Source organism: Glossina fuscipes, unplaced genomic scaffold (genome assembly GCF_014805625.2).
Source record: "Glossina fuscipes isolate IAEA_lab_2018 unplaced genomic scaffold, Yale_Gfus_2 61344, whole genome shotgun sequence".
Classification (NCBI taxonomy): Eukaryota; Metazoa; Arthropoda; class Insecta; order Diptera; family Glossinidae; genus Glossina; species Glossina fuscipes.
In genome coordinates this window covers 201,302-209,570 of record NW_024003562.1, presented here as the reverse complement: position 1 = coordinate 209,570, position 8,269 = coordinate 201,302, and the positions used below count along the sequence as shown (strand labels likewise).

General features: G+C 34.3%; 1 pseudogene; it reads right to left on the bottom strand.

The window, feature by feature from the left end:
- Positions 1-57: 57 nt before the first annotated feature.
- LOC119643585 lies at positions 58-2,497 on the bottom strand (annotated as a pseudogene).
- Positions 2,498-8,269: the final 5,772 nt, after the last annotated feature.

Here is an 8,269-nt window from a genome sequence, read left to right as displayed (position 1 = left end):
GGCATTCGATTTTTCGAGAAACCGCCCATAACACTGTACGTATTCAGCAGCGTATTTCAATACAAACAATTAAGATGTAGAGTGTTCTTTAAAATTGGAAAGGAAAAAAAAGAAATGTTTACATGACTATTTAAGCAAAACTATTGAACCTAGTACCTGTTAAGTGGCGAAGCAATCAGTTCGTTACTTCGATTTAGCAAATTTCGGACATTATTTCGCATATTGTTTACATCGCTGGAAGCTTTGGGCAAATAGATATTTATGCGATCAGATTCTACAATTTTAAGCAGTCGACTTTGCGACTTCCGAACAATTTTCATAAAGTTTGCTTTATCTTGTGTTGTCAACACTTTTAATAGTTGTTTCGTCTTGATATTCGGCAAATACAACTGTGATAACTGTTCTCAAAGAATACACGCCTAAATTGCAATCCATATAACTTCCGATTAGTGCTCAGCATTGCTTAAATTTCACGATAAATGGTATGATGAACTTACTTTAAGCTCACGCTTACGACTTCTATATATGTTCGTGGAACTGTGATGACTGCTTGTACTGAACGAATTCACCGCGGCAGTTGCTACGTGACGTTTGGCTGCTAAAACTGATGCTTTCCTAATACTCATATAAAAAGAAACTACTACTCGGATCGCAACTATCACTAGGGTCTTTTCTTCTCTCTCTGATGCTAATCATATCTACCCTTATCTTAATAGGAATTTATTGTTGAAATGAAAATTCGTGGAAATTGGTTTATTAATAGTCTCAGCCGACACCATCAAAGGCTGACAAATGGCAATAATTTCGACTAAAGCAATTTTTCGAAACGACTATAATTACGTATACTTCAGTTCGTATGCTTCCCCGACTACATTTTTAAACAGTGCGTATATGAGTACATAAATCCGTGCAAGCAATTTCTGAGAGCCAAAGAAATTCAGTGGGGGCAGGAAAATGCGTTATAAAGTTGGCAAAATATTGGACCCTTTTTCTCTTTTATTAATACGTTCAATTACTTTCAAATTTTAACCGAAAATCAACCCTCCAAGAATTATTTACATTTCTTCGTCACTTAAATTGCAATTATATATATCCAAGTTCCTTTACAGCTTCGATCATTCCAATAAATCCATCCAAAAGTTCCATGCTTATGGGTAAAATCATTTGCTCCGGCAATTCAAAACGATACCATCTTCCTTTACCAGGTAACTCAATGGTAAAAGATATTGGTATACCTTTGACTGCATAAGCCCAGTCTTTGCTCCCACCGGTAAATCTTTCTAAATTTTTCAAAAAATTCAATTCATTTTTTAAGTATAGTTAAAATCGATTTGATATACTTAAAACATTTGCGCTGGATCCGCATTTGTATCTTCTACCAAAACGAGTCGCTAAAGCTTTAGCGAAAGCCCTCGCTACAAACATCATTTGATCGTAGTGTTCGGGGAGCTCTTTGGTATGAGTCCAGGGTGTGAGCACGCATTGTGCAGCCGAATGTAGCCCTACATAAATTTTAAGAACACCATCTGGTATACTATCAATAAAATTTTTTAATTGCTGTATTTCCGGTTCAGATTCAGCGTGGGGGCCAGCATATTGAGTAGAACAAGGATCACTCTGTTTCTCTTTAATGAGTTGGGACGATCAAAATAAATGCCGTTAGGGATTAGAAAAAGTACAGTGTTTTACTTACGTCCCCAGAGAAAGCCGAAATTACGATTTAAATCCGTACCTAGACAATCGGGACTTGCCGGTCTTCTTGATTTCCGCCATAATCGTTCCTGCAACGTAATAGGAAACGAACATAATGTACAACTTTATAAATAAAACGCAACATATGTGTACCTTCTTATGTGAGTAAACAAAACCGTCAACGTTCAATACAGGTATGATATACCAGTCAAGGCTCTCAGCCATAGTGCGTACATCCCGATTATGAGAAAATAATATTTCCTTAACTACATAAGTAATATCCATTCTCGAGCGTGAATATTTGACTCAATAAAAATTGCTTTCTTTCCCGATTTAAAAGAGATTTTAATACTCCTTATTAATCGGCCCTCATACGAGCGTCCGATATTGAAGCCAGTAACTATTTTGGGGAATCTATCGATGAGTTCATCTAGCCATGCGTAGATTTCGCACAATCTGGGGTAGAAAGCCCAATCAAGAGGTCTAATAAATGGCTGGCCTGGAACCTGCTTATGTCTATGAAGAAAAAATTTGTGCTTACTAGCATAACTTTATGAAAATTTGAACTTGAAGATTTACATTACGGACAATGGCCCACTTCCATCATAAGTTGGTTCATTTGCAGAGCAAGGACGGATAGTCCTGCAATTTAGGACACGTTGTCGCGATTCGTGCTCATAGACTTCCATGCAGGAAAAAATACGTAGCGTAGCATATAGCATAACACTGATATTTTTGGATTGAGGAGCTTCAATACACTACATCAGTATTAACAGCTAATGCATTCGGTTTTTGTTCTATCATGAATATTATATTCATGATAGAACATTATATATATATTTCACTTTTTTTTAAACATGTGTAATTATTTCGATTATTACTATATAACATAGTATACGATATTTCGATTATTAGTATATAATAATACAGGTGGTATTTAGTTTAAATAAAAATATTCTATATTACTTATAATCTATTTAGTTTAATTTGAATATATATTTTCGCTTGATAGTTACTCTCGCTTTGCACAATCAAGTTTGGTTGAATGTGCACTCATTGACATAATATTGTTCATGCACTTGCATTTGCGCAGTCACTTGTATGTTTGTCTGTTTCGTACTGACCACAGACAATAATATCGTTTGGTATATAATCCAGACCTTGAAATGTGTCGTCGTTTATATTAATTTGCTTATAGTGCATTTTTGTGACACACTTCAAGCTGCTCATATTGCTGGAAGTAAATAAACGCAAAAAAAGCAAGTGCATAATTTTTTATGACTTTATTTACTGCAAAATAATTCTAAGTTAGTTTATAAGAATTATAACTTAAAATCCGTATTTTTGACAATAAAATTCGTCTTTGTGCTATCTGATATTAAATTGATCGCTATCTGTTTTTTAGTGATTTCTTCCAGTTACAAGTGCTGGAAGAACCAAATACAAAAAGTTGGTACGACCTGACGTAACGTTTGGTCGAATCCTGCCAACCGGTTACTCTCTTGACCATATTGTTATTTAAATAAACCGTGCAAACAGTGTTTACTGTCCACTTCGGACACGCTGATAAATAAATTCAAATAGTCAAAACACTTTGACTTTACATTCTGACTTCACAGGTGGTATGAGTACTAAATGAAATGATCCCAAACTTCGGTGTCAACCCAAAGCAAATTCTCGAGGTCGAACGGAGAGCAATAGGAAGGTTGGATGAAGAACAGGCCCAATGGCAACTCCCAATCGGTTAGGTACAATTCGGTCCGTCTCTAATTCGGTAAAGGGACAAGTACGAGCAAATTTTCTTGTGTAAACGCCCTAGGAGTGTCCGTGAGCAAGTTATATAACTCCTCCAACATCTCATCAACTGGCTAGCTCAGCTATGGCACGTACCTCATAAGCGTGCATTCTTCTTCAAGTGGCACCCAAACGTTGCCATAAATTTTTGTAGAAAACAGCTTTATATATTAGTGGACTGTCAAGACAAATTCTATTCTGCTACGTATAAAAGTGGTGCCCAACGCGGGGCATCAATGAGAAGATGATACGTCACCTGTGTTACAAACTGTAACATAAAATTCTTCAGACTTTATCTGTTTGGATGGAAATTCATTGTAATAACAGACCACAGATCGTTAATCTCCTTTTTGTCCATAGTAACCCAACATCTAAAATGATGGGAATTAGAAGAAACTTATCTGACTGCGGCTTTTACGTAATTTATTAGAAAAGTTCCCGCTATACAAACGCGAACGCATTGTCATGGATAAAAATAAATTCTGAATCCTTAAACCTCCTAACGCCTAAGAGAATAAATGTTGTAACAAGAGAGCAAAAATGAACGGAAAATAATAAAAATAAAAAAGGTAATTCGACTAATCAGAATTACATAGCCCAATTGTTGTCTTTCCAGCTTGACATTTTGGATTGCATATCTGTTTGATGTGAACAATTTAAGAAAAATGTAATTTGAAAGTATCAAAACAAAAAAGAACAGTGCGAATAAAGGAATTTTGTGATAGCACATCCCATCCCCAAGAACGACTACTGCGTTTTGGCGTACAATAGATATAGAGAAAAATAAAATAACCTTAAAAAACAATTCTAAACAGATCAGTCCTTCGTTTTATTGAAAAACAAAAATAGAAAAATGAACCTAAAATCATATGTTGGATTCTACGAAATCATTGCAAGAAAAAGACTAAACTCCAGTATTAGCATTAACAATTTGCCAAAAGGAGTTCATAACAATTAATCCAAACCGTACGATATAACAAAAGATAAATTATGAATTGTTTATACGAGAAACATATAGAGCAAACGCTTTTCTAAGATACAGTCCGTATCACTGGATTGTGAATATTCTGTTCAAAAGAAATACACTTCAAAATTTTTTTATTTAAAATTGTATTCCTTAAGTATAGGATTATGCACACTTTATTTTTGGCAACACTTTCGACTGCTCAACCCAAATAATCTTTTTCTACTGACCCTTCCTTCCACAAATATTCTATTTATATACATTTTTACAAGCATATTACTATGCCCAGATTCATGGCTTCATTTTTAATGCCTGTCTGCTTTTCCGCTAATTGTTTTCATCAGCCGGCAGCTGCATGACGCTCTGCGAATGTGCATTTTGTTTTTCCGTCTTTAAGGAAATTATAATTTGGGAAAATTACTTAGCTGGAATGTATTGGATTTAGGATTTCCGTAACAATACAATAAATACAACCAATAAATGTAATATTAAACACCGGGACAAAGGGTTAAGAAACATACTACATTAGATGTATAAATCCCGTACGTTAAAATAGATACGACATCATTTCAATAAATACAAAGGAAATTGCAGACACTATTTTGTCAGAGCATATGTACAGGCAATGGAAAGAATCATATTGGTTTTTTTATTATAATGTTGTTATAATTTTTTCTTCAGAAGATGAAGGGGCAATGTATTGTGTGGAAGCAAAGTCACACGTTGGACTTGCGCTCACCTTCTTCTTCATTCGGGAGGTAGGTGGTAGCTTCGGCATGAATCACTTAACTATACTTCAAGATTTAAGATATCGTCACCGTGTGTGTTCTCGATTATACTGCATTGAAAGGAAAACGAAAAGATTCCTTTCTTACTTCAACAAGGTGCATAAAGTGTAAATTCTGAAATATTCTACGGAACAAACAAAAGGATGCTTCCCCCGTAACAATAAAGTGTCTAGAAGGTAGCTATGGAAACCGTTACGTTAGTAACATCAGGTGTACATTAGTTCGGATACGCAAATGCAAACAGTATTTAACATGCTTTAATATGCCAACCAACACCAAGTGTAATCTTAGTCAGCCTATGTTTCACTTAGACTTTAATTTTAGTATAATCGTAATCAGCATATCTACTTTTAAGTATTCATATTAGCATAAGCATTTATATTTTTTTTATTATCATAAGCATTTGCTTTATTGCCTTGTTTTAACTACTGGTAGGCATATAGTAAACATTACCTGTAGTTCTATTTTAGAATAAGTTATACTTTTTGTATAAACAAATAATAATTAGATTCAATCAAAGTAAATTTTCACTTCGGAGTTTCTGCCAATTCTAAAAGTTAATTGGCAAAGCTGCCGCGAAACCTAATTTGACCAATGCGTCCATGGTCTTTTAGGATGTTATATTATAAGATTCCTAAGACCAAACTTATCTAACGTATCCAATTCTTTCGTTTACTTATTCATAAATTTAATTATGAGCTGTTCAATCCGCTCAGAGTCGTTTGCAAGAACCTAAATGACGTCTACCACTTATTCTCGTTATCGGACTCTTTAAAGTCCATTAAAGCAACATTGCTTAATAAGCGCGATTTACTTATGTCGTATTTAAACTAGCTTTTATCCTTAAAAAGTCCTTACGTTTCGAAAGTGAATTATTGTCAATTTATTATCGGTTGCCAGGCTTATGCATGTTTGCGACGGCTTAGGGGTTCATTTGCAATTTGGTCCTGTACCGGTTGTAAGTGTGCTCCTATGCTGATAGTGTACATGCTTTTTTTTCTTTTTTCTTTTTCTTTTCTTCTTATTTGTTTTATTATGCTTATACTCAATTTTATTGTTAATTAATTTATATTAGTTTTGCATTAAGAGCCAATTGAACTCGACTGTTATTTGTTTAGTTGAGTTCCTAGTATAAGTGGAATAAATAAAATAAATAAATAAATAACAAGAGACCCATATTAAAATTTGCACTTAGCTTAGAGCTTGCAAAATTAAATTGACGAATGTTCTAAAAATAAAGTCTTGCACCGCAAAACTATTACGTATATTATTATTATTATTAATTTCGCCATAGAAATAAATTGTAAGACTAAACTCCTAAAAAGCACTAGCATCTAAAGCTATCCGCCTTTATTAAAAACTCTACCGCACTTGAGATTCGAACCCACGACCATTGAGTTGCTAGTCGAGACTCTTGCCTACTCGGCCACCCAGGCGGATATTACGTATAATAAACCGCAAAAACAATATTATAAGACGAAACATTTCGCTAGCAATATTTGCGTATTAAAGTGATCATATCCTACTTCATGACCTGAAATGTAAACATATGCAAAGAAGGATAGCGATATAATGCAAAACTTTTTCCACCTTTTTTTTTAATTTCGTAGACATTATATTACATTATGGTTTTGTACACATCAATTTGTTTATCCTCTCACTTATTTCTCTTTCTTTGTAAATGTACTTACATATATTTTTAGGAAATTACCAGATTGTCGGAAATGTATTAATTATAAATTGATCGAAATGATTAACATATCAGCTGATTTCACAAGTGATTATGAACCCAATGGGCAACGCAGTTCATGGCACATATGTTTAGACGAAATGTAAAGAGCATTTTCTCTCTCTCTCTGACTGAAGCCGTCGTGCTGGGTGGGCGTTAGTTTAGTAACCCGTAAATGTTTGCATAAACAGTAAACATGGGAAGACTAACTTGAGAAATTGAGACGTTAGATTGGAACACGAGCAATCTAACTAAGGACATGGCTAAATTTTATGAGCGCCTCATTGTTCCCTAGAAAGCTTTACTAATATGGTGAACGTTAGCGCAGCGTAGATCATTAGGATTCATGTATTCTATTAGCATATCTTAGATCTCCCTTAGTCAATAAGACTGAATTGGATATAATAAAGGTTTTGTAGATTTTTAAAAGCAAAATACACGAGTTTTGGTAATTTATTGGGCTAAGCTTCAATCGGAGGGTAAATTATATACTATTTTAAAGCCGTTTTCGATGCCTGGATAGCCCGACGAGCTACTCTACGTACATACCAGCAAGACAAAGAAAGTTCCCCACAACCGCGGGGACATATTATTTGCATATAAATAGTAAAAGAGAATAAGAAAAATTAGATAGTGTAGTTCCGGTTAAGGAAATTCGTCGCACGACGGACAGCCATCAGAAGAGGCTCGGAAGAATCTTTGCACGAAAGAGTGGACTACTATAGGTAAAGTGATCGAAGATTCTCCTCTATGCGAAAGGAATATATTACCTTAGCTTGTCGAAAGTAAAAAATTCCTTGGTGGCACAAAATGTGAAATATTGAAAAAGGAAAATTATTAATATAAAACTTATCAAACAAGATTGTAGCTTAAAGCATGATTCGATAGCACATATTTAAACAACTTAACAATTTTAATTTAAAAACAAGTAAGAATATTATAGTCGGGCAAGGCCGACAATTAGATACCCTACACTACATTGTCTAACTGAATAATTTTTTTCTAGAGCACAAATTTGTATTCTCTTTCTATATAGAGGCAATTTTTCAAGTAGGTGGCCCAAAACGCAACCTGTAGTATAAATTTAATCCTTACATAGGAGAGAACCCACAAAAACGCGTAGATTGTCCAAATTTTGTAGAGTTAATTTTTGTATGAAATTATTATAATATTATTGGTCAATTGTCATCACCACATTTTAAAACTTTCTACTCTATAAAGGATCAAGATTCGCGTAAAATCGTTAATAGGATAGGATTTAAAATATAGGCCGAGATGGTCCAAATTTGACATAGTTAATTT